This window comes from Pleurodeles waltl, chromosome 5, assembly GCF_031143425.1.
Source record: "Pleurodeles waltl isolate 20211129_DDA chromosome 5, aPleWal1.hap1.20221129, whole genome shotgun sequence".
Taxonomy (NCBI): Eukaryota; Metazoa; Chordata; class Amphibia; order Caudata; family Salamandridae; genus Pleurodeles; species Pleurodeles waltl.
The window spans coordinates 1,664,214,909-1,664,234,442 of NC_090444.1; positions in this window are offsets into that span (position 1 = coordinate 1,664,214,909).

Consider the following 19,534-nt stretch of genomic DNA (forward strand, 5'->3'; position numbering starts at 1 on the left):
AAGCTTACCCCACACGTAGAAATGACAGTCTCACAGTTGCAAAACTGTTGCTTAGAGAACTAATACCCAGGTTCGGTTTTCCGGTCTCTTTAGAATCAGATAGGGGCAGACATTTCGACAATGAGGTGATTAAGCTCTTGTGTGCTGCATTGGACATTGAACAAAAGCTGCATTGTAGCTACCGCCCTGAAGCCTCAGGACTAGTAGAACAGATGAATGGTACCTTGAAGTCGAGAATAGCAAAAATGTGCGCAGCCACCAATATGAAATGGCCAGATGTATTACCTTTAGTGCTGATGTCAATGAGAAACACACCTGATAAGAAAACAGGACTGTCACCCATGAGATTCTCATGGGTAGAGCTATGAGGCTGCCCGCAGTACCCGCAAATGCTGTTGTGAATATCACGGATTATATGGTGTTGGACTACTGCAAAGGTTTGGCTGATGTGGTTCGCTCTTTTTCCCACCAGGTGGAAGCCAACACATTGCCACCGATCAGTGATCCAGGTCACACCCTGCAAACCGGTGACTGGGTGGTTGTCAAGAAGCACGTGAGAAAGTCGTGTTTGGAATCGCGGTGGAAGGAGCCATATCAAGTAATACTGACAACAACCACTGCTGTGAAATGTGCAGGCGTTCCAAACTGGATACATGCCAGTCACACAAAGAAGGTAACATGTCCGACTGATGAGGAACTTGAAGTTTCTAACTCAGCAGTTCCAGAAAAGGAAGTCTCGGGCCAGAAAATAGCCAAGGGGGAACTGAGACTGCAGGAGAGCCCACTGAGAACAGCCTAGTCCCTCAAACAGTAAACGAGTTCAAGAGAGGTGACAAATAGCCTATCTCAGTAGAGGCAGCAGGAGAACTAAGTCAAGGAGAGGTTCTCCCAGAAGTAGACGGATACGGGTTAGAGCTTGAACCTGTTACAGACCCAGGGAAATAGTAGAGAGAGGCCAAAGCACACCGGCATCCCCTGAACCAGTTACAGGTCCGTCAAGAGAAAACACCATAGCACAAGAAGAGGGTGCTGTTCAGCGTCCTGAAAAGACAAGCAGGAAGAAGACGCATAAAGGTGATAACTGGCCAAAGAAACAGGCTGCGAAAGAAAAGGTCGTACCAGGTGAAACAATAACAGAAGAAACTGATACACAACGGGTGGAGGATTTAAGAGAATTGCAAGGTGAACGCAGGTTGAAAAGAAAAAGAACTGCAAATAGAAGGTACGCAGGTCCTGAATGGGCATATGCAACAACATCTGAATGGCAACAAGAATTCTTAGCATTCTGTTTTGATCGAGAAGTACCAGGCCAATACTACGGTAACTGAAATCAATCAGAGAAAGGGACTGTGCTAAAATTAAAATCGAAAGCGGAAAAGCGGAGAAAGAGACTTATAAACTACCGGATGTGACACGGATAACCTGATTTGACTTTGAAACCCGATTATGACGAGCTGCTAACCTGATTGACAAAAGGGTCCTGGAGTGAGTGAAACGCTGTAAATATACGCAGAGAGAAAGAGACACATAGCATCAAGAAAAAAAAAAAAAGCTTTTATATCGTCCTCAAGTTGATTGTTTGCTTTGAGTTATTCTGCCTTCTGATTCTTTACAGACCATGGCTTATAATAGAGGTAGTAGCAAGAAGGGTAAAGTGTGTGGTTGGTTAAGCCTTATATTAGGTATTGTGTGTGCAATAATAATTGTAGGTGTGATTGTGGGAATGCCGTGGTTGGATAAGAAAGCAACTAACAACGCTTCAAAACCTGAGACTACAACACTAACACGGTGGGTCAAGACACAAAACACTTACATGAGGTAACTAACTCAAAAGGGGAACTCTCCACTAACGTCTTCTATCGCTTGCTGGATGAGTATGTTGAGACCATGGATACGAAAAACTGTTATGTGCGCACAAAGATTCCTTCATCAGTACAAGAAGGGGTCACTTAACATAGCCTTCCACTAACCTACGAGATAAGTTGTAGTTTGCTACTAACCAGATTCTATAATCAAGAGCATGTGCAATACTTCTATTAAAATTTGGATGTGGTGTTTTCTTTTGTGCCAGTGATTGAGTTTCTGAACAAATTAGCTAAGGAGCATAGTATAAAGATAGTTAGAGGTTTCTTTGAACCGACACTTACATTTGGGACAGCTTATGCACATCGCAACAATCTGACTTGCTTATTAACACATGTAGAGAAAAGATTCTTAGATCACACTGATGATAGACGCAAAGCTTTAAAAGAGCGACTAGAAAAAGGGTTAGAGAAACGCACATATGCAAATGATTATGCTTACACTGCAATAAAGATGCAAGGCAAATTAGCTATAGATGCATTACATGTAGGAAGGCTTTGTATATAGGCCGAAATCTGAACATGACACTTTATTTGTGGGAACGAGTGAATGCAGGCATGTATTTTTGTTTCAGAGTAAATGGACATTCATGTTAAATGGACAGGACCCAGCGATCCCTGGGATCTATTATATCTGTGGACTTAATGCTTATTACTGTCTACCTAAGGGATGGTATGGGACATGTTATTTGGGGATAGTTTTCCCAAAGATTTACCAGATTGATGACTTAAAGCAAATACCTAAAACGTCTGAATTACAACATGCTAGACAAAAACGAGAGACAGCGGTTGCTGTCGTTGGTGACATATTTGGAGCCATAATTCCTTCAGTAGGGGTTATTCTAAACTTCATAAAGATTCCCAAGTTGTCTACTATTGTGGATAACATGCTGACAAATTTTGCAGGGGCTATACTCCTGATGGATACTGAACTTGCTGCGGAAAGAGCTATGACTCTTCAAAATCGGCTTGCTTTAGACATTCTTTAAGCAAAGAGCAGCGGAGTCTGTAAGATGCTCAACGAGCGTCATTGTTGCTCATATATACCAGATAATAGTAAAAAGATTAGAGGTATGCTCACTAACCTAACTAGAGATAGTACAGATTTGAAGGATTTGAAGGAACCTGGAGTGTGGGAGAAAGTTGGAAAAGGAATTGCCAGAGTAGGGACCTGGTTTAGCAACATTTGGAATGGGGTTCTTGCAAAAATATTAGGGGGTCTGTTAATTGTTCTGGCCTGTTTTTTAGGTTTATGTGGAGCATGCAAAATTAATGACAAAATTAAAATAAATTGGACAAAGAGAAATAAAAAGAATGAAGAAAGTGAAAGGGAGAAAATGTTTAACGAAATTTGGGAAAGTTCACACAAAGGACAAGATGTTGAAATGCGCATTATGCGCAAGGTGAAAAATTAAAAGTGAAAGGTCAAAAAGGGAAAGGTTTGTGTGATGACGAGCGTCATCAGAGGAGGGACTGAGAGAGCGTAGCTTATATAATCTATATTAACATGAATTGTTTATGAATTAATGTGTGATAATGCCGCATAGAAACTGTGATAGTAAATTTTGCTTAAACGTGCACTTGAAATGTGACCACGGGGAGTGGCCACCAATGTATAAGTAGAATAATAATGATGACTAAAATGTTTATAAAATGTTATATTGAATAAGTTCTATACTAATCATTAATCACTGTGTTATTGAATTTGTGCTGAAATCCTTGTAGGCCTTAAATTAGCATGAGCCAAAGCTTAGCTGCTTGGCTCTCATATTAAATGTATTTTTCCTATCTTGCAGTATGCTGACTCGCAAAAGGACATGACCTCTTGTTTTCTTCAAACTAGAAGCTGAAATGTAACCATACTAGATCCGTTCTCATGCATTCTTCATTGCGTGTAGAAATTATTAAAACAAAATGCAACAGTGTAGATTAATATAATGTACAAGGTCATTTAAACCGGTGAAGACAATGAAGCTACTGACCAAAAGGTGTGCAAAGAATTACAGAAAGATGAAATCATACCGGACGTGCCACCTCTGAAGACATCGAACAGGAGAACCGAAGAGAGACTTGTAAAATAATATGGGGTGAAAGATTAATGACCTAATGTATTTTCTGATAGGTTAAAGATAGTGGGGTATAACAAATGTCCAATAGAATTTTAGGGGAATGTAAAACGAAAAAGGGATAAAAACCCATGACACGGGGAGCCATTTAGAATTAGGTAGGGAATGCTATTGATTTTATCCAGAAACTTTGTCCCTCTGTTTGGTGACTTATTGGTTTGCTTAAAACCATCTTTGTCCTTAGATTTGCCCATTTTACACTTTACCTCCTTATGAGGGAAGTGCCCCCCTTTTGCTCCGGAGCTGAGTTCTGACAGATGGCGATTTGACTGATGTCCTGAAGACGAAGACTGAACCTGTGCGCTGACCTAAACTTTGGAGGGTAATTATGACAATGCATTTGTGATTTGTCTGTTTGCTTTTCCTTTCTAGGTACCAACTGCTTACTTTTGACAGGGACCATAGTTAGATGTTTTCCAAATTGGTGTTCTAAATTGTTTTGCATGAAGCCCAACATGCCAATGCTAATTAGTGGTTAGGACAGATGTTCACTAAATTGACGCAAATAGACAAACGACCGAATCTATGCTTTGTTGAACTGACGCGTTATTGACACTCTGCTGAATTGATATATGTTTACGCTGTGTTATGTCTTAATGTTTGTGATTCTCGCCTTAATGAAATCTTATCAACGTTGACATATCGTGAATATGCTATTATGTTTCTTGGTTTTGAGATTAACGCATCTGCTTTTGAATTGTAACCAATAGGGAATAAAACTCATAAAAATTCCACTAAACTGGTGTGGTTATTCATGACTGCAAGGTCATGGTAGTAGCTTTGAATTAATGACTTTGACTAAAGTGAAAGGTATTGTTGTGATAAATATTGATGACATTATAGACGTATTGATTGACATATTGATTAGTTATCTCGTCCTAAGGTGTCTCTCAACTGGGTCAAAACATTCATTGGCCTGAAACGAGTCCTGATGTGTAATAAATTATCATAAAGGGACGCGTGAACACGGACATAGCGGTCGCGCCACGGTCGGACCCCCAGCACCGAGAGATTATGAATTTACGTTGGTCTGGTGGTGCTGGCAGTCCTAATCCGCCAGGAGAGCGCTGCCCTGGGGATTACAAGTCCCTTCTCTGCCAGAGGTTACATGGAGGTAGCACCTCTATGTTACTGCTGGCGGAGACGGGGTGCAGGGTGTCCCGGGGGGCTCCTGCACTGCCCATGCAATTGGCATGGGCAGTGCAGGTCGCCCCCTGGCCAGCCCCATCGCGATCTTCACTGTCTGCTTTGTAGACAGTGAAAATCGCGCCGGGTGCCGGTGCACCTTACGCACTACATCATTGCCGCTGGCTCTATTGTGAGCCGGTGTCAATGTTGTAGGCCATTTCCCGCTGGGTCAGCAGGCGGAAACTTAGTTTCTGCCTGCTGACTCAGCAGGAAGCTAATTAATGGGGCTCGCAGGACCGACGGCAATCTGAATGTCAGGACTTCGGCGTACGGCCTTTTACATCCACGAAGTCATAATGACCCCCATAGTCTGCAAAATGCTGAAAATTGAAAATTGTTGTACTTACTTTCCTGATGAAAGTAAGAAGATAATACATTAAGCAAAGAATAGTTCAGATCTGAAACTTGATGTGGAACATTTAGAAACTAACATAGTGCAAAGTTTAACAGAAGGGATTTCTTCAATAGGTAGTTGGTTTAAGGCAGTAGGAGGAGGAATTCTTAAAACTATTTTAGTTCCTATAATAATAGTAGTAGCTTGTTTTCTTTCTACCTTGGTTATATATGGGTCAATAAAGATGCTATTGATAAAGAAGAGAAAGAGAAACTTTAATAAAAGAATGAAGAAAGAACTTGAATCAAATGAATGAGTAAATGAAGAATATAAGAGATTGCAAGAAAGAAAACATTTGAAAAGAAAAAGGAAAGATACAAAAGAAGATGAAAGTTAACTTTGACATTCATTTGCAAATGGTATTTTTGTGATGATTCTAAACCATCATATGTGGGAAGCTGCTAGAGATTTTAATTTTAAAAAATGTATTAAACCGATAACCCTATGAGTAAAATATTGGCCTAAATAACACTGGAAATTGAATTTTCCTTTCTAAACGTTTGCTCGACGTGCTTGACAAATTTGCTAATGCTGGCAAATTCCAACTGCTTTAGCTCAGCTGAAATTGCTTTTCTTGATCTATGTCATAGCCGTTCGCATAACTTGATGCAAACTTCCTATGCTAACAAAGCAATAATACTTCTCTTTTCTTTTTAACCACTTGACCTGATCTGGAATTGATGTTTTGCTTAACTAATCCTAATTGTTTCTTTATGAATAGGCTTCCAGTGTAACGATGTGAAAGAATGAACAAGACGTTATGTTTTTATGCAGAAAACTTAAATTAATGCTCTGTTTTTTGGAATCCAATGTGGCTGTGAACTTTAATCAATGTTTCAAATATGTTAATAGATTACTTAAATTATCATGTGTTCAGAATGCTCTTTGTTGGAATTTATCATCTCAATGGAAACTGTCCCTGTCCAACAGAACCTTTGCTTCCTAATTTGACAGAAGAAGTTTGTCTGTGAAATTGTTAAAACATTTGTATCATTGTACTCTGTACAAAAGAGTTCCTAGGGAAAGAATAGATATGTTAGACTTATTCTCATCTCCTCATTCATGCATTAGCTTACTTGGAGAGACTCATATACTGATAGATTTGAGGCTAGACAGATTCTCAGAAGCTGTTCCTTTTGTTATTTTATATTTTATTCTTGATAATTTCTGACTCAATTTACTCTCTGATACTGAGCTTTCTATGATTGCTTAAAGAGAAAATTATTCATGAGTTGTTCAGCTAACTATTCTTATAAATTTAGAAATTAGATTAGGGATTAGATTTATGGGACTTGTATCATGCTATGTTCTGTATCTGATTTGATAAAGTAAAAGATTTAAACTTATGATTGATAAACTCTTATAAATCAATCCAAACTCTCATTATTAACTACAAGATCTAAAGTTAAAGGCGAGAAAAATAAATTAATTGTTGGTGATGTGCCGCCTCTTTCCTTCTCACTTATCACAAAAATCCATAGCCCAAGAGTTTGTGGAGATTATTTTTAGTTCAGAATTTATAGGGTACTCCACGCTCTCACACCTAAGAAGACATTAAAGTGCCACGTACTAATTTAAGCTGCAGCTGCCAAATTGGCGCTTGGACAATGGAGTTCCTCCACCTCTACATCCCTTGACTCCTTGAACTGGTTGCCAGTGAATAAGATAATTTATTTTAAAGTAGCATGCTTGATGTACAAGATGTTGTACCAGCTATCACCTTGATTCCTGTCAGATAGGATTATTCCATACTAACCAGACAGATTAATTTGCTAAGCCTCTGTACCTAAACTCCAGATTCCTAGGTACAAGAAATTGATTGCCGGAGGCAAACCCTACTCAGCTCATGAACTCAAACTGTGGAATAATATGCCAACAAACATTTGACTGACTGAGGACCATTTATCATTTAGGAAACTCCTGAAAACATGGATCTGCAGGCAGTAGTTCCTCTTGAAATGGTCAGGCTTATGTGTCACAGCAAAAGGATACCTATGGGGTTGCAGTTGCGCTTAACACACGTTTAATAATAATAACAATAAGAAGAAGAATATGCATGCCTACAGAGTAACATGCTACCTTTCCACATGTACCCCTTGGTACTCCATTATAACTATGAAGAGCAACATAAACTCATATGGTAATAACTGCTGAATCACTCAGCTCCCTGTTTTTCAATCACTTTTTCTGTGGCAGATCTCACTTCGTAATATGAGTTGAGTTTTTGACCTCTGCATATAATTCTGACTGTGACTACAGACAACTGATAAACCTTGTCTTAGATCCTTTTCCTGTGTGGAAGCACATGATTGCAGGCTGGTTTCCTTAATTTAAGTAGCAAGAAGTCAAACATTTTTAAATATGATGGGGATGAACTTTGGTCAGTGTAATAAGGCCAGCCTATAACCCCCTTTTCACGCATAAAAAAGGGGGTTATAGATTGACCTCAAACCACAGATAAACACTGTGGTCAAATCTTGCCACTATCATCTTAATTGAATGTTACCTGAGAAACACCAGCCACTGGGAAACAGCATCCACTGGCTTAGGTTTCCTTGATGTCTTCTTCGTAGATTCCTATATTAGGCCTAAAACCTAAAAGAGGTAATTAGCAATACAAATTATCATGATGAAATATAATTATTTCCAGCTAAAATGTGCAAAGTGCCACACCCAGGATGGTCAAACAGTGTCGATAAGACAGTGAGTTGTTAATTAGCCCTTTACGGCTGTACGAGGATTAACAGATAAACATTACTACAGCCTTCTGTTTAAGGGGTAGAAATCGGGCCGTCATTGTGCTCTTGTTCAGCAGCTTTTGTAACTGATAAAGAACCTTCCCAAATTTAGCAAGATCAGATGGTTCCTTCAAAGTGAACACAAGTGTCCTTGCCTCATTGCAAGTTCTTACGCCATGGTGTAAAAAAAGAGGTTTTAATAAAGTGCGACGTGAGTTCATCAATGCCGGGCAGCAGCAAGATAACTGAATGACTCCATTTTATATCCGCAGAGCCTACAATTCACAATCATGGAAAGGGAGTGCCATTTAGGGTTCATCTTGATTTTGAGGGCTAACAACCTTGCAGCCACGATTTGTGTCAAGTAGGCTTTCCCAATAGTACACATTAGATACAGTTGTGCTAACAGGTGGTGCGAGCTATTAGAGTAAGATGCTGCCACAGCTGCTAATACAGCTGCTAATACAGGTGTACTACTCAATTTTGCCAGGTCAGTTGTCCTAGAGAGTATGTTTATCTGCCTTTTCAACACAGTCTTAAAAGCAGTGTAAGAAAGTACCAACTTGTTCAGTTCTGTTTGATCTATTTGGAGGGGAGTCGAGAGCTTCAGTTAGATACTGCGACAGAGTATTTGTTTTTAAGTAAAAAAGGGGGTGAAGGGCTGATTTCAATTTGTTGGGTGGGGCCGTAACAATCCTGTGATAATATTTCAAATAAGAGCCCACATTGGCCCACTTCTGTCCTTCCAGGCCAAGTTCTAGCCGTATTAAACAACCCCTTATGTAGTATGGTAGCTTGAACACTTTCTTATAAGCTTTGACTTGAAGCTTTTCCACTAATTTAGTGAGTTGTCCCAGAAACACTTTGTGACCATAGTTTAGGGCTGGTAAAATGGACGCCCTGAGCACTTGTTGGATAGGTACTGAAGAGGGGCTTTCTATTAGATTGTTTAGATGGCATACTCTTGCAATTGTAAATTCAGCCTTGGCTTAAAGATGGCACAGATTAATTTTAGGATTTCCCTTTGCAGTCAACCACACTCCTAAGTAATTGTACGAGTTAGTTCCGCTGGACCTCTTATTTTTGATGTACCTCCATAGGTCCGCCTTATGTTTATCTAGTAGTGGATAGATGTATAGGCACTTCCTGTCTGCCTGTTTGTGTTTTAGGGACCAGATCAGTTGCTTATGTTGTTTGGTGTGGGCCCGCAGCTTTAGCACTAGCTCTGATTTGGTTAAGGAGTTTTTTGTTTCGCGGCATAGAATCTGCAGCCTACGAAGTCTCTGCTTACTCTCCATTGTGCGGCACAGATGGAGGCAATTTGCGTAGGTCTGCTGAAGGGGCGGAGGAAGGCCTACGCTCCGGAGAACGTCCTTGATGATTTCTCGCCATTTGCTCGGCAAATTGTTGCCCATCAGGGATGATGGAGGGTCCCTTGGAGGCGTTCCAGATATTCCATTTTTTAGAGGAGACTGGCCCCCAATTTATTTGCTTGATTAGCTGTAGGTTTTCATTTCCCTGTGAAGTCCCCGGTGTCTTTTGGGTGTCCAGGCAGGTTTGGTGCATATTACATTTTACGAGGAGTGGTAAGTGGCCGTTAGCTTCAATGTGAGGAATTTCAATGATCTCCAGACACTCAATAACGTCATCGCAGGCAAAGATATAACCAAGAGTGCTTTTCCCTGGAAGGATTTTGGATACTTTCGTGACAGAAACCTCTTTTCAAGAGTATGTTGAATAGAAGTGAGACCTGTTTGGCAAACAAGCGTTGACGCAACTGGTTATTGGTCATACTGGCTGGAGGCCATACGCCCCTATCCACATGCGTCTGAGATTAAAGTCACCGTAGATGATGATTTTGTATCCAATTTGGTCGCATAGCACAGCATCTAAAGTTTCAACTAATTAAGACATCCTCAGGGCCCTCTCGTAGCCAAAGGAGTTAAAGTAGAGATTAACTATTAAAGATTTTAGCCAGCTACCTTTAGATATTAAGCCTTTTAACGTGATTGATTGTAACATGTCATTCTGGATAGGAACTTTGGTCACTTTTAAATCCAAACCGATGTGTAAGTATATTGAGCGGCCACCAGATGGCCTTCCACAGGTGTTTCTTTTTCATTGCAGATCGATGCACTTCATAAAATTCAGGATTTCCAAGGGACTTGTTAGCCAGGTTTCCTGGAAACAAAGTGTATCAGCATCCCTCAAGAGCTGATGTGCTGAATCAGTTTTAAGGAGTCTCGTCAGACCAGCAACATTCCACGACATGATTTGTAGTTGGCGTTTCGTTTCATACACTTGATTACTGTTGCTAGGAGTACTTCAGTGCGTTACTGAATAGGACGAAGGCAACCATGCCCAATCAGTTGTGCTATTTTCTTTGTTGATTCTAAAGACATCCTTCTAGTTGGGTCTGTTGTGCTTGAGTAAGTGCTGGATATGGACATTTTATTATTTGACCTGGTTGGTTTAAGATGCCCTACCCCCTTTAGAATGCTGCAGGTGCAAGCTTTTGAGTATGAGGATTTACTTTGTTTTTTTAAGGGTAGAGGGCATGGGGGGGCGTATTTTGACAACCAATATGCCCCATTCCTCCAAGATCATCTTATTTGCTAACATTTGGTCAGCCAGTGCCAAAGTTCTTAAGGACAATATTGTTGATTTGCAATGTTTGTTGTGCTCTGGTAATATTTGAAAAGCTACACTTAAAATGTCTTCAGAATTTATATTAATCAAATTTGATAGTGCCTTAAAAAGCTGTAGAAAATTTGAGCGGTTCAAGATGTCATGGTTGCCTTCTGTTTGACATTGGGGTGTGAGTGCCAACTTGGCGGGCACTGTCTTACTTCCCAGTTCTTTCGACATTTCAAAATTATTTAGATGAATGACTTTTGACTGCACAGGTATAGGCCCATCTGTGCTGTCATGGTGCAATCTAGTGGAAATTGTAACTGCCACTACATGAAGCTTGGGCTCTTGGGGCCCGGCTAGGATGCTGTTTGGATTGGATAAGACTGGGTGAACAGAATCCAAGAATTTGGAATCTGGTGAGGATGTTGCTAAAGGCTGATGTCCTGAAGACACACTAAGCTTCAGGCATGCGTTGTGTGTACTAGTCTGGATTGGCAAATAGTTTCTTTTGGTGCTCTGTGCAGGCTGGTGGTCTGGAGGTTGGAGCGCTTTCTAGCTTTGCAGGTGCTTTTTGCCATTCTTCCTGTCCTTGAAGATAGGGTCTATATTAGTTCCATAGTGGTCTGCTAGTGTTTGTTCCTTTAGGTGCTGAACTTGCAGTTTTTCCATTGCAACATTGTTCTTCACCTTATTTAAGCTCTTTTGGTTCTCTTTGATAAAGCCCTTGACCAATATGAATCCACACTACTTATGTGATCCTTGGCATTACACTCGGCATATGCCTTTTCCTCCATATTGTGTTGAGGCACAGCGGGGACTTGTTGCACTATAATATGGTCCTCACTATGGGCATCCGCCCCAATAGTAGGATAATTAGATGGTTTGTCCTGCTGGGGGGAGTCCTCATGAATGTAGTTGGGTTTTGAAAAACACGCCCTTCCTAGGCTGTTATAAAGTTAAATGTGGGGGCTGAGATATGGTTTGGAGGGTTTGGTGATGCAGTGTCAGGCGAGTGCTGCCTAGCAGTGCCTGGGGTTTGCAGAGCTGACTTCTTTTCTGAGATCATAGAAGTTAGTACTTCTGGCAAGGTGGATAATTTATCAACAATTCGGAGGCAAGCACATGATGGTACATCATTGCTGGCTGTGATGGTGCAGGTGCTAAGCCCTCTTTGTTCCAGAGCAGTGAGTTTAGCCTCCATCTTCGTGATGGTTGTAGCTAAGGCTTGTATGAGATCCAGTTGCACCTCACGTTTATCTGACTGCCAGGTGAGAGTGTTTATTGTAGCAGTTAGAGTCGCATTGATCGATGCCAGCAGCTTGCTCTGGCTATAATCCAATTGAAGCACTGATGAGGCTGCCCTCTGCTGAAAGCTTGAATAGCCCATCTGGCTGAGATCGTGGGCAGAATTTAACTGATCTTGAAAGGGATTATTACTATTTTCTTCTCTGGAGTCCACCTCACTGCCACTGGTGGCAGTGAAGGTGGCCTGCGTAGAGGCTTGTCACCCCAATAAGTCCACCAAGGGGCCAGGTGGAACAGTCAGTTCCACTGATGTCTGTTTTCTTATATTAGCACTGACTGTTAATTCAAAAGGCCAGTCGGGCGAATCGACTGAGGTGGATCTGGCAGCTGCAGGAGCCCATTGCTCCTGTGTCTGTAGAACTGGCAGGGAGACAGACAGACAGGCTGGGAGAACTAGTCATACTGATGTTGTTAGTGCCTTTTTGTGGCTGTTCCTCATGGTTTCTGTTGGGTTCCAGCAAAAGGTCAGCGGTCATGCTATCTATAAAGCTTTTAGATGATTCTATAATTGTTTCATTCCTCTGCTGTACCGCACCATTATTTATTTGCTCAGCGGAAATTGCTGGAGTTTGATTGATAGTCTTCATGATACTTATGGTGTCATTTTGACCCTGACTGTCTTAAGACCGACAGGGCCGCGGTGGTGGTCGGACTGGCGCCAATGTGGCGATCCGACCGCCACATTACGGCAGTGGCGGTAGCGCCATGGTCGGACCGCCAGCGCCGCTGGATTATGAGATTTTGTCGGTCTGGCGGTGCTGACGGTCCTGATCCACCAGGGTAGCACCGCCATGGAAAGGCTGGTGGAGACGGGTGCAGGGGGTTCGAGGTTTGCCCCTGCACTGCCCATACACTTGGTATGGGCAGTGCAGAGCTCCCCCTGGCCAGGGGGGCTCCCTGGCCAGCCAGCCCTTGGCTTTGCAGACAGTGAACATAGCGACGGGTGCTAGTGCACCCTTCGCACTACAGCATTGCCGCCAGCTCTATTATGAGCCGGACACAATGCTGTAGGCCTCTTCATGCTGGACCAGCGGGTGGAAACACTGTTTCCAACCCCGACCCAGCGGGAAACTCGTAATAGGGCCCACTGGAAGAGGATGCAGTCCACATTGTCCTAAAAAAGTCCAGGCGTGACTCACTATTCCCAATTTCATTGGCCTTGCTACCTGATGGTAAAGCGGATGGCCGTTCCAGACTGGTGACTGCTGCGTGAATGGGTTCTTTGGGCCACCCTTTGGCCGGTTGGGCCTGTTGGGCTATCCTCAAGGCATTTGCAAACTTCGAGGTCCAAGCCACTTGGGACCGTGAAGGTTCAGCACATATACACCCCTGGTCTGCTTTAATCATTTATCGTCTAAAGACTTTTTGCTGGGAGGATGCTTTCTCCACCTTGCCATTGCCTTGAATCACTGTCAGAAAGATAGTGGAAACACTGTGGGGACCCAAAGCCTCAGAAGTGCATAAGGGGCTGAAGTGGCTGAGAACTCCCAGGCGTACCTGCTAGTTGTTGACAACAATTTGCAGGTCCTAGTTTGCAGGCAGGTCACCGGTAAATCGCGGGCAAATCCCAGGTTGCAGACAGGTTGCAGGTTACAGCAGGTTTAAAGGAGCTGGAGGACGGTGGAGGGGGTTGCTTCAAGAGGTGTTGTTCGTAGTGCCACATGCCCCGCATTGCATATCACCTCAACTTAAGCCCTCCGCACGTTCTCCTGCTCCCTCCTTCACTGAGGCTTCCCCCAACCTAGCATCTGGAGGCCAGAGCAACCTTACCTCTTGCTCAGTGCCTACACGCATGCTGTCCAGTGCTGGTGGCAGAATCGTAACTGCAGACCGTTTGCAGGGGGGCACTCGGCCCTCGACAGGCTTCCGACAGTGTCCATGGTCTTGCAGCCTCACCTGTCAGGCTATCAGGCTCACGGCTCGGACTTGCACGGACTGTGCCATGGATCTTGCTTGCTGCCCGGCCCTGTCCCAGCTCAACTTGCATTTTGCAGCTCCACATTTTGAGAGATTCATTTTACCTCTTCATTGGAGCACTAGCAGTTCTTCAGAAATTACTCCAACTACACTCCCTATGAGGTCATGCAGATTTGGAGTGTTCACAAACCACTTCTCTAATGCAGGCCAAGCATGAGCTCCAGTGCTGCCCCTAGTATTTGGCTTCGACCACCAGCCAGGGCATCCATTCACACACAAAACAGATTTCCAGATGCCCCAGCACAACTGATGGACTCCTTTAGAGTGAAAGCCCTAGAGATAGCTAAGGTAGGGCTCAAAACACCTCCAAGACAAAGCCCCTGGACTTGGGCTCCAGTCCTCGCCTGCTTTAGCTACACTCTGCACTCAGGCCCCAGCCCAAGATGCCCCACAAGAACTCTAAGTTGTCAAGCTCTGACCGGGTCCCCAGTTAGAGCACGTGGTGACAGGCCTCCATGACCAGGCAATTGGTTTGAGGCAGCCAATCTACCTCTAATAAACCCAGAGACAGACATTTGGTAGAACAAAAGTAGGGCTGTCCAGCAACCAGACAGTGGATACACAATAACTGGTTTAGCATCCTGCTTCTGTTCTTTTCAAGTGTATCCCCATTGTTATATGTAAACCCAGACATAGAATTCTAGTAGAGAAAAGCAGAGTCCATCAGTAGACAGTGGATACACAAGAACTGTCTTGCCATCCTTTTCTCTGCCTTTCAATCGTGGCCCAAAGTGTTGTATATAAACCCAGCAGATCTGTCAAGCAGGAATTGACACTGTAATGTAAAAAGCAATGCTCACAGCCCCCACTCTGCACATTCCGTTAATTTTAAAGGAGTCATCTCTGTCAATTCAGGTCAGCCTGTTGTTTGCTCCTGGGAAGCGTTTCCCACCTTTTTCATCCCTATTCAATGTAGATCTTGGAAAGTTTTATTTTGAAAGGTCGAATTGCAGTGTTTACACTGATACAGTCAGGCTAAACTGGTAGGCCTGAAGCCACATTTGCACTGCCACTGTAGTGAATGGCACAAAAGGTGTTGATGTCCTCATACCACATACTAAGGAGTTATAGGTAAGTTAAATATGCCAATAAAGGGCCATATTTATACTTTTTGACGCAAAACTGCGCTAACGCAGTTTTGCGTCAAAAAAATATGCGCCGGCTAACGCCATTCTGAAGCGCCATGCGGGCGCCGTATTTATTCAATGACGTTAGCCGGCGTTAGCCGGCGGAGCTGCCTGGTGTGCGTGAAAAAAAATGACGTACACCAGGCAGCGCCGGCGTAGGGGAAAATGGAGATTGGGCGCCAAAAAATGGGGCAAGTCAGGCTGAGGCAAAAATTTTGCCTCAACCCGATTTGCGCCTTTTTTTTTTACTCCCAACCCCCATTGAAATGACTCCTGTCTTAGCAAAGACAGGAGTCATGCCCCCTTGCCCAATGGCCATGCCCAGGGGACTTATGTCCCCTGGGCATGGTCATTGGGCATAGTGGCATGTAGGGGGGCACAAATCAGGCCCCCCTATGCCACAAAAAAAAAAATATATATATTACTTACCTGAACTTACCTTATGTTCCCTGGGATGGGTCCCTCCATCCTTAGGCGTCCTCCTGGGGTGGGCAAGGGTGACAGGGGGTATCCCTGGGGGCATGGGAGGGCACCTCTGGGCTCCTTCCGAGCCCACAGGTCCCTTAACACCTCCCCTGACCAGGCGCTAAAAAACGACGCAAAAGCGGCTGGATGTCGTTTTTTTTGACCCGCCCACTCCCGGGCGTGATTTTTGCCCGGGAGTGTAAATACGGGGCACATGCCTCGGAGTCAATTTTTTAGACGGGAACGCCTACCTTGCATATCATTAACGCAAAGTAGGTGTTCACGCTAAAAAGTGACGCAAACTCCATGGACTTTGGCGCTAGACGCGTCTAACGCCAGAGTATAAATATGGAGTTAGTTTTGCGTCTAATTTGCGTTAAAAAAAACGACGCAAATCCGGCGCAAACGGAGTATAAATATGCCCCAAAGTGTATAACAATTTCATCATGTTCCAATGGGGAGCACAGACACCCTACACTTGGAGAGAAAAGGAGTAGAGTGCACCGAGTTCTACAGCCAGTGAAACAGCTAAGGCAAAACTCTTGGGGTTCACCACACAAAACAAGGTAATTTCCTACAACACCTTTCACATATGTGGGGTGGCTCTTGTACAGCTACTGAGAAGAGTCACCTATTTCCTAGGAAATCAAAAAGGGACTCAATAGACCTTCTCTGTATCCAGTCCTTGACACGAATACCCCCTCAAGCTACACCTGTCTCCGAATTGCTTCAAAAGCAATTATCCAGGGTGACTCCCAGGGCACAGCTATATATATAGCAGAACACTCAACTCTATTAGTCCTCCCAAGGTCAGACCCTGCTTGCCCATTGCATGACTCCCACTCCTGTCACAGATTTAATCCAAATTTTGCCGGATCTTATACCCGTTACCACTTTGTAAAGTTGACAAAGTTAAATACACACACTCTCACTATTAATGTATATGAATGCTTAGGATATTAAATTGTAAATTTAGTGCACCCCTTTCCTAGACACATACCAAAGACTAACATGAAGTGGATTAAAATTTTGTCTGCCACATGTTATTTTTAAATGTGATAAAAATATATTTCTCATCAGATTATAAAGATACCTGATTTTGAATGAAAGGACTAGTGCCTTATCTAGCACGCTAGCCGTATCCCCATCAGAAAGGGATGCACAGAAGATATGTAAGGAAATGCCTCCTTGGCATGGTTGCCCCCTGACTTTTTGCCTTTGCTGATGCTATGTTTACAATTGAAAGTGTGCTGAGGCCTGCTAACCAGGCCCCAGCACCAGTGTTCTTTCCCTAACCTGTACTTTTGTATCCACAATTGGCAGACCCTGGCATCCAGATAAGTCCCTTGTAACTGGTACTTCTAGTACCAAGGGCCCTGATGCCAAGGAAGGTCTCTAAGGGCTGCAGCATGACTTATGCCACCCTGGAGACCTCTCACTCAGCACAGACACACTGCTTGCCAGCTTGTGTGTGCTAGTGAGGACAAAACGAGTAAGTCGACATGGCACTCCCCTCAGGGTGCCATGCCAGCCTCTCACTGCCTATGCAGTATAGGTAAGACACCCCTCTAGCAGGCCTTACAGCCCTAAGGCAGGGTGCACTATACCATAGGTGAGGGTGCCAGTGCATGAGCACTGTACCCCTACAGTGTCTAAGCAAAACCTTAGACATTGTAAGTGCAGGGTAGCCATAAGAGTATATGGTCTGGGAGTCTGTTTTACACGAACTCCACAGCACCATAATGGCTACACTGAAAACTGGGAAGTTTGGTATCAAACTTCTCAGCACAATAAATGCACACTGATGCCAGTGTACATTTTATTGCAAAATACACCCCAGAGGGCACCTTAGAGGTGCCCCCTGAAACTTAACCGACTGTCTGTGTAGGCTGACTAGTTCCAGCAGCCTGCCACACTAGAGACATGTTGCTGGCCCCCTGGGGAGAGTGCCTTTGTCACTCTGAGGCCAGTAACAAAGCCTGCACTGGGTGGAGATGCTAACACCTCCCCCAGGCAGGAGCTGTAACACCTGGCGGTGAGCCTCAAAGGCTCACCCCTTTGTCACAGCACCGCAGGACACTCCAGCTAGTGGAGTTGCCCGCCCCCTCCGGCCCCGGCCCCCACTTTTGGCGGCAAGGCCGGAGAAAATAATGAGAATAACAAGGAGGAGTCACTGGCCAGTCAGGACAGCCCCTAAGGTGTCCTGAGCTGAGGTGACTCTAACTTTTAGAAATCCTCCATCTTGCAGATGGAGGATTCCCCCAATAGGGTTAGGATTGTGACCCCCTCCCCTTGGGAGGAGGCACAAAGAGGGTGTACCCACCCTCAGGGCTAGTAGCCATTGGCTACTAACCCCCCAGACCTAAACACGCCCTTAAATTTAGTATTTAAGGGCTACCCTGAACCCTAGAAAATTAGATTCCTGCAACAACAAGAAGAAGGACTGCCTAGCTGAAAACCCCTGCAGAGGAAGACCAGAAGACAACAACTGCCTTGGCTCCAGAAACTCACCGGCCTGTCTCCTGCCTTCCAAAGAACTCTGCTCCAGCGACGCCTTCCAAAGGGACCAGCGACCTCTGAATCCTCTGAGGACTGCCCTGCTTCGACGACGACAAGAAACTCCCGAGGACAGCGGACCTGCTCCAAAAAGACTGCAACTTTGTTTCAAGAAGCAGCTTTAAAGAACCCTGCAACTCCCCGCAAGAAGCGTGAGACTTGCAACACTGCACCCGGCGACCCCGACTCGGCTGGTGGAGAACCAACACCTCAGGGAGGACCCCCGGACTACTCTACGACTGTGAGTACCAAAACCTGTCCCCCCTGAGCCCCCACAGCGCCGCCTGCAGAGGGAATCCCGAGGCTTCCCCTGACCGCGACTCTCTGAAACCCAAGTCCCGACGCCTGGAAAAGACCCTGCACCCGCAGCCCCCAGGACCTGAAGGACCGGACTTTCACTGCAGAAGTGACCCCCAGGAGTCCCTCTCCCTTGCCCAAGTGGAGGTTTCCCCGAGGAAGCCCCCCCTTGCCTGCCTGCAGCGCTGAAGAGATCCCTTGATCTCCCATTGACTTACATTGCGAACCCGACGCTTGTTCTAACACTGCACCCGGCCGCCCCCGCGCCGCTGAGGGTGAAATTTCTGTGTGGGCTTGTGTCCCCCCCGGTGCCCTACAAAACCCCCCTGGTCTGCCCTCCGAAGACGCGGGTACTTACCTGCAAGCAGACCGGAACCGGGGCACCCCCTTCTCTCCATTATAGCCTATGAGTTTTGGGCACCACTTTGAACTCTGCACCTGACCGGCCCTGAGCTGCTGGTGTGGTAACTTTGGGGTTGCTCTGAACCCCCAACGGTGGGCTACCTTGGACCAAGAACTGAACCCTGTAAGTGTCTTACTTACCTGGTAAAACTAACAAAAACTTACCTCCCCCAGGAACTGTGAAAATTGCACTAAGTGTCCACTTTTAAAGTAGCTATTTGTGAATAACTTGAAAAGTATACATGCAATCGAAATGATTCAAAGTTCCTAATGTACTTACCTGCAATACCTTTCAAACAAGATATTACATGTTAAATTTGAACCTGTGGTTCTTAAAATAAACTAAGAAAAGATATTTTTCTATACAAAACCAATTGGCTGGATTTGTCTCTGAGTGTGTGTACCTCATTTATTGTCTATGTGTATGTACAACAAATGCTTAACACTACTCCTTGGATAAGCC